Here is an 8716-nt window from a genome sequence, read left to right as displayed (position 1 = left end):
ATCCGTGACCGATACATACATGTATAAATCTTCTCCCTTCAAAGGTCGACTCATCATAGGTGGTTCTGTGAGGAACCGCTTGATTCCTTCAAAGGCATTCTGACAATCTTCATTCCACTCGAATGCTTTTTGCTGTTTGATAACTTCGAAAAAAGGCTGACATCTACGGGCTGAGCAAGAAATAAACCTGCCCAAGGCTATGATACGCCCGTTAAGGCGTTGTACCTCCTTGATGTTCCGGGGCGCTTGCATCTCAAGAACTGCTTTGACTTTGTCAGGGTTTGGGCTAACTCCTTTTTCACTGATCATGAATCCTAAAAATTTTCCATATGTAGCTCCAAAAGTGCATTTCTCGGGATTTAACTTGATGTTGTGGTGTCGCAGTACGCCCAGTACTTCCTTTATATCTTCTGCATGCCTTTCTGCCGTCGTGCTTTTAATGATCATGTCATCTACGTAGACGGAATAATTACCACTTTTATTGTCTGCGAATATCTTGTTCATCATCCTCTGATAGGTAGCTCCCACATTCTTGAGCCCGAAGGGCATAACTTTGAAACAATAAGTGGCCTGATGTGTTACGAACGAGGTCTTGATTCTATCCGAGGGCTCCATAGGGATTTGATGATAACTAGACTTTACATCAGTAAAGGAATACATTGCGTGACCGGCAGTTCCATCTACAAGCATGTCTATGCACGGTAGAGGATAATTATCTTTGGGGCAAGCTTTATTAAGATCTGTGAAATCGATGCACATACGATAAGACCCGCCAGCTTTCTTGACTAGTACGACGTTCGCCAACCACTGGGTATACAGCACCTCCTCGATGGCATCCGCCTTTTGGAGCTTGGCGATTTCATCCTCAATCACTTTTTGCCTTTTCGGACCATGGTTTCTCCTCTTCTGAGCCACAGGAACCGCGTTTTTGTCAATGTTGAGTTTATGGGTGATCACGTCTGGGCTAATCCCGGGGAGTACTTCATCCTTCCACGCGAAAACATCTTCAGTTTCGCCAAGTACTTTGGTGATTGCGTCTCTGATCTCACCTTGTAGACTTTTAGCTATCCGCACCTGCTTCCCATCCGCCACAGGGTACATTTCGATTTCCCCCAAAGCCATTGTGACGCGTTCCTCCTCATCCTCCTCCTTAGATTGAGGGCAAATCATTAAGGATGCAGAATATGTCTCTTGGGCCACTTTTTGACAACCTTTGACCATCATTCATCCCTTGACCGTGGGAATGTAGAGTGTTAAATGGCGAATGGAGATAAGAGCTGCAACTTCGGAGATAAAAGGTCGTCCAAGGATAATATTGTAAGCTAATTGTCCATCTAAGATCGAAAACTCCAAATCTTCTCTCCAAACTTGATCATCCCCAGTAAGCTCGCAGTCCAAAGTAACCTGACCTTTCGTCTGAATGGTATGACCAGTTACTCCTAAAATATCGACCATAGTTGGTTCTACCCGGACATGATCAATTTTGAGTTTGGCGAATGCTCCTCGCGTAATGATGTTACATGAACTTCCCGTATCAATCATTACGCGCCTTATTTCCCAACCTTCAACCCTCATGGTGACAACCAGTGCGTCCGCATGGGGTGCAATCTTCTGACCTGTATCTGAAAAAGGGCGGTTTAATGACATTCTCTCAAGGGTGGTCATCCTTGCCTTCTTTGCCGTTGGCTGATAACCAGGTCCGCCAGCTATGACGTTAATTATGTTTTTTCTCTTCCTTTTCGTCGAGTCCTCCTTGAGTCTATCATCTTCTCTTCCTTCTATTTGGATAAATCGATCCAATTTACCTTGTCCACCGAGTCGTTTGGTTTTTCGAGTCAACTTCCAGCGAGCATCCGCATAGCCATTTTCCTTGTGACATTTATAACAATTCTTAGGAGTGGTCGTATCTGTGCGACCAACACTTGGCGGTGTAATTATCAGTGATTTAATCTCAGAGGAGGAATTTCGTCTTTCCTTCGTCATGATGTTTCAGTGTGAACAAAAAATCCTTTATTTGACCAAGGATTCCACGTTCACCGCACCAATTGATAAGACTGGAGAAATTTCTGATCGGATCACGTCCCTGTGAGGCGCGGTTGGGATCGGCCGAGGACACTCCGATGCTAAAGTCAGTAACAAATATGGAGAATAAACTGTATGGACAAAGCTTAGCGAAGAGTAAGAATATCTACCTTAATAGCCTAGACGTAGGCTATTTATAGTTTGATGGATTTGTAACTTCTAGGTAACTAGAGAGTCTCCATTAATGCTCATTTAATGGCGGTTACAAGTTACTCTTAACCTGGCGGGTTAAGACTATTAATGATTCATTTAATGATCATTATGGCCGAGTTGATGGTTAGCCGTTACTTAGGTAAATGGAGAGATTCGCCATAGAGATCCGCCAGCGGATCTCTTAGAGCTAACCCAGGGAGATCCACCGGGCGTCTTCCTATGCCACGTGGCATACTTGAGGCGATTATCTCTTTTGGTCCTTGCGATAATATCCCGATGTTATCAACTCTGTATGCTTTGCTGTTTGTTGAGTAGCCTAGAAAGATAGCCTCATCAGCTTTTGAATCAAATTTTGCTAAGCTATCTTTGGTATTTAAAATGAAACATCTACAGCCAAAGGCACGAAAGTATCCAATATTGGGCTTTCGTCCTTTCCAAAGTTCATAAGGGGTTTTCTTAAGTATAGGTCTAACTAGAGCCCTATTAAGAATATAGCATGCTATGTTAACAGCTTCACCCCAAAAATACTTTGGAAGCCTATGCTCATCCAGCATTGTCCTGGCTATTTCAACCAGAGTTCTGTTCTTCCTTTCTACAACCCCATTTTGCCGAGGTGTTCTAGGAGCAGAAAAATTATGGTCAATGCCGCTGGCTTCACAGAATTCAACAAACTTTTGGTTTTTGAATTCTCCACCATTATCACTACGGATATGAGCTAATTTTAGGTCTTTCTCATTTTCAATTTTTTTAACCAAATTTGAAAATGTCTCAAAGGTCTCATCCTTGCTGGTCAGCAAGATAACCCACGTGTACCGAGAGAAGTCATCTACAATGACCAAGGAAAATCTTCTTCCACCCAGACTCAGCGACTGGACTGGACCAAAGAGATCCAAGTGTAGTAACTCTAATGGACGTTTAGTTGAGACAATATTCTTACTATGAAAAGATTGTTTGGTTTGTTTTCCAGCTTGGCAAGCGTGGCATAGTTGATCTTTTTGAAATTTAAGTTCAGGCAGTCCCTCAACCAATTGCTTTCTTGCTAATTTGGCCAGGAGGTCCATGCTTACATGACCAAGTCTCCTGTGCCATAGCCAGGAATTTTCTTCCTTTGTGACTAAGCATACAGTTTTTGAAAACTTCTTTTCTAGGTTTAGCATAAAGACGTTATCTATCCGAGGGGCAGTTAAAATCAACTCATTTGTTTTTCCCTCATATAGTTTACATCCAATAGCATCAAATATAACTTTTCTCCCATTGTCACATAGCTGAGCTACGCTGAGTAAGTTATATTTGAGTCCGCTGACTAGGGAGACAGATTCAATAATAGGATTACCTCCAATGGTGCCTGACCCTACTATCTTACCCTTCTTGTTGTCTCCAAAACTTACGCTTCCTCCTCGTTTACGTTCAAATGTGATGAACTGAGTTTCATCACCTGTCATATGCCTTGAGCATGCGCTGTCAATATACCACATTTTTGACTTCTCGGCACATCTCAGGCTTACCTGCATTGTGATCAGTTTCCTTTAGGTACCCAATTCTTTTTGGGTCCTGACTTGTTAGGTTCAACAGGTAAAGCATCATATTTTATCTTATGGCGACATACATTGATAGTATGGCCATTTTTTCCATAGAAGTCACAACCGACCTTCTGTTTATGATTTTTTACTGACTTGTCAGCACCCCAGTGCTGAGCGTGCCAGCACACCTTAGTGGTGTGTCCTAACTTCCCACAAAAGTCACACTGGACTCTTCGCTGGGGATTTCGTATAGCTGAAATCAATACAAGAACTAAAAGTTTAGTACATATTAGCAAAATAAATGAGAACAAATGTGAACTAATAGAACCACAAACTTATAATTGTCCAAATAGTACTAAAGAAATAATCATAACTAGAAGTATAAGAATTAGATTTAAAATTCAAGATTTAGAATATGAGATAATTGTAGGAGTAACAGAATATGATAGTACATATGCACTATTATTAGGATACAACTTTTTAAATAAAATAAAATATAAGATAAATAATGAAGGAATTACGATAGAAGATCAAGACAAAATCAGGTATATTAATAAAATATGAACATACGACAACAACTTGATAAAAAAGAGCGAAAATTACAAACAATAAACAATATTATGACAGAAACAATAATAGAATCTCAAATAAACTACTTAGAAATTGAATCTAAACAGCAAAGATTAGAAAGTGAGATTAAACAATTAAAATCTCTATTAGAGAAACCTAAGAAAGAATGGATCAAACTCGAGGATGGATGGACAAAAAGAATTTATAAAAATGAGTGACTCTAACCAAAAATTAGACCAAATATGAACAGAAATTGTAGCTAAAGAACAATTGAAGAACACTCTTAGTCTAATACAAGAAAATCAAATCCAAATCCAAGAAATGATAACACAGGAATTAACAAAACTATGGAATACATCGGAAATACCCACTTTTAAGATAATTTTAGAAAAATTAAACATGTTAGTAGCAAATATTGATAAAAGAAAAAGACCCTTAGAAGAAGAAAGCTCTAGCATTACTTTAGGAGAAAACCTAAATGTTACTATAACACAAACTAAAACCCCAGAAATAGTACCCATAGATGCATGGAGACGAAGTAAAGAACCAATAATGATGGATATAAGTGAAATAAAACCTAAACTCTCTGAAAAGGTGAATAAAACCTTAGATCTTTTAACCGCATTACATAAAAAAGGACAATTCTAATGGCAGAACAAGAACATAGTGTAATAACATTTCTTAAGAATCACGCCCAAGAAATTATTGAAAAAGAACGATACAAGTATGAACCGCTAAAAAATAGAAAACATAAAGAAAATGATGTAAAAACATCCAATATAGACGTACGCACCGAAGTAGAATATCTTCAACTAAAGGTAGAAAAACAAAATCAAGAATTAAAAGACCTGCAAAAAGAAAATATTAAATTAATTATAAATTCTAATACAGAATGGGTAGACAAATATAAAAAATATAAGCATAAGTTTAAAAACACTAAAAAAGAATTAAAGGAAACCAAATTATAATTAAAACAAACAAAATCAGAATTAAGCCACATTAAAGACGAATTAAAAGAATTAAATGAAGAAGTAGACGTCTTAAGAACAATGGTTAAAAAAGTGAAAGGAAAAACTATTCACATTAGTAATAGTAGTAGTGATAGTTCAGATAATCAAAGTGAAGGTGAAACTAAACTAAAAATTATTGGATACATAGAAGAAGAAAATAAGGATGAAACAAAATTAATAGCAGAAAATAACGAGATAATAAAAGCATCAGAACAAATGAAAAATATTAATGCCATTATAGAAGAAGAACCAGAAAGTGATATAGAAAATACCGAATACACTAGGTATGAAGAATCAGATATAGGATCAGAAAATATAGTAAATGAAGATGCAGATAATTATCCAGAAGAAAAAATGATAGACCTCAATTTAAAAGTGGTGACTAAAAAGGCACCTACAATACCAAGACATATACCAAGAGGACAACAAGGAGACTTTAAAGAATTTATAGATCTATGTCTCAAGGATTAAATCCAAATGGATACTTTTTAGACTTAGATAATGTCTATGATGAACAAGAAATAAGTAGACGAATAAATGATTGGAATTTAGGAATGTATATAGCCTTAATGAATTCATCTCACACTGAAAATTTAGATTATATGTATGACCTAATATCTAAAACAATGATAGGAAAAGTAGGATTTTGGATGGAATCAATAACTCATCAGTTAAGACCACAAATAGAAGCTTGTGCTCATGATTGGAAATCAATGTTATTATTATTTGATATGGTATTAAAAAGAGAATTTTTAGGAGAAAGATGGTTAGTAGCTAGAGAAACAGTATTAGCTGAAAGAAAAGCCGAAATAATAATGAATTTGAATAACATGAAATGTTGTAAAATCAGTAAATTACCAGAATATACTATCAGTTTTACTAAGTTCTTTTATGAAGCTAGATTCTTACCACAAGAAGGATTGATATATCAACAACTATATTATGACCATTTACCAAACCCGTACAACATAGAAGTGTCAAAAGAATATACTCAATTAGAACCAAAAGAAAATACATTAGGAGAAAGAATAAGAGTTTTACGAGCTTATCTTATGAGAAAATGTGAAGAATATAGAGTTCAACAAAAGGTTAAAAAGGATAAGAAACTAGGATTACGAGAAATATGTGGATTCACTAAAAAACGATTAGTTTTTGGTTGTGATGATAAAGTTAGACGAAAATATAGACGATATAACCATAATCGTAATTATAGAAATAATCGTAATTATAGAAATAATCGTAATTATGGAAATAATCCTACATATAAGAAGTCTTATACTAAAAATGATGATTATGGACGATTTCGACGAAAAAGATTTAGCCGATATAAAAATAATCTAGAAAATAGGAACAGATTTAGATATAAACGAAAGTTTAGGAAAAGACGAGAAAGACCCTTAAGAGATAAAAAAAATACTAAGCTTACAGAATGTAAATGTTGGAACTGTAATGAGAAAGGACATTATGCCAATAAATGCCCTAAATTAAAACAAAAAGGTGTCAAGTATATAGGAACAACAGAATTTATAATGAGTCTAGAACAAATAAGAGCAAATGATGATACATGGCATAAAGAAGATGAATTTTATATTAGTGAAATAGAAGATTCTAATTCTGAAATAGAACAATTAGAATATGAAGATAGTGAAACTGATAACTAATGGTAGCTATATATGTAGAAGCCCCAGTAGAATATAAACCTAATAAGATTATAAAACGTCGTATATTTATAGATAGTGGAGCTGATATATGTTTAGCGAAGAAAGATGTACTAGTTCCCCATAAATGGAAAAGATCTAAAGGACATAAGGTCAGAGTTACAGGATTTAATGAACAAATGAAAGAATTAGATATTATAGCCGAAAACATGAGATTAATACTTAACAAGACAATCTTTCGATTACCCATAATTTATCAAGAAAATAATATGAAACAACATATATTATTAGGAAATAATTTCCTTGAACTCAATTTTTCCAAGTTGAAATTGTCAAAAATATAGATTTTAGGGTTATAGGTTCAGAATCTCGATAGGGATTTTTAAAATCTCTGGACGAACAGCGAAGCAGGAATTTCAGGAATAATTTTTCTCCCTGAAAAGTGCCTGTCGCGACCGAGATTCCTGGAATCTCGATCGTGACACGTGATTTTATGGCCAAAAATTGCACTAAAATTTACACCTTTCCCTATTCCAACTCTAAATTATAACCTTTTCTTCTCCCATATTAATTACTCATCAATCACACCTATACATCACCTCCCACTTTCACCAATCATCCAAAACCAAAGATTTTTCATCTTCCCCACATATCTTTCCCTATTCATCATCTTCTCCACACTCAAACCCTAACCTTATCCCACCATTATTCTTATGTTCTCTCATCTCTCTACTTTCTCAACAAAATTTCAAGCAAAAATGCCTAGACAAAATAGAGTAGCACATAAAACACAAGCCACTCAAGCTAATCGATTACGAGTCCAATATGGAGCGACTTTCGACATCGAGACGGATGTGGAAGGACGTCGCTATAGACATTTTTCTGAGAACAAGATGGAGTTCACCGACATGTAATTTTTAGATTTTGATACGGTAAGTGCTTTTCCTTCTCCGAGTGGATTGATGAGTTTTTAACCATTCTTGGTTGGAAGAAGTTTGCTAGGATGTGTTTTCTGCACATTGAGTCGGATATTGTGAAACTTTTAGTCACTTTGAATTATGATAAGAAGCATGGAATAATTTTTTTTAGAAATAAGGGTATAAGATTTGAGGTTGGGTATGAGGAGATGGGTGAATGGTTTGGCTTTCCTACACAAGATTTTTATCACAAGCCAAAAAAAATTAACGCACACACGGTTTGGAACTTTTTGACGGATTTGGATGTTTTTCGTCCGAAGAACACTTCAAGCAAATTGATTAATGATAATTGTGTCTTTTATTTTCATAAGTTTTTATCCTATTCCCTATTTGATAGAGTTGAAGGGTCAAAAGTGCAAAGTCGTGATTTGTTTGTGCTTGATTGTATTTTTAAGCATTTGAAGATTGATAGTATCAGAATGATGTTCGATAATTTGCACCGAGCTTCTGTTTCCAAAAATAGGCAAGTTCCTATGGGTAATTTAATTACCGGAATTGTTTTGGGAGCACGGGACGAATTAGCGGATTTTCAAAACCTCCCTCATAATTTTGGATTGCCTCTCTTGGATATTTCGGCACTTCAAAGGGCCAATTTAGTGCTTAAGCTAGGACCACCTGCATTTAAATCGTATAAGGAGAGAACTATGAGTCTATTTGCTAGTTTGGGTGGTGGTGCTTCGAGTTCCCATGGTTTAGGTACACAAGAGGGTATTGATGATAATGAAGAGGATGAAGAGGAGGAAAAT

The sequence above is a fragment of the Euphorbia lathyris genome, chromosome 4 (genome assembly GCF_963576675.1).
Source record: "Euphorbia lathyris chromosome 4, ddEupLath1.1, whole genome shotgun sequence".
Taxonomy (NCBI): Eukaryota; Viridiplantae; Streptophyta; class Magnoliopsida; order Malpighiales; family Euphorbiaceae; genus Euphorbia; species Euphorbia lathyris.
The sequence above is the reverse complement of the archived record's forward strand: the minus strand, read 5'-3'. Positions refer to the sequence as shown.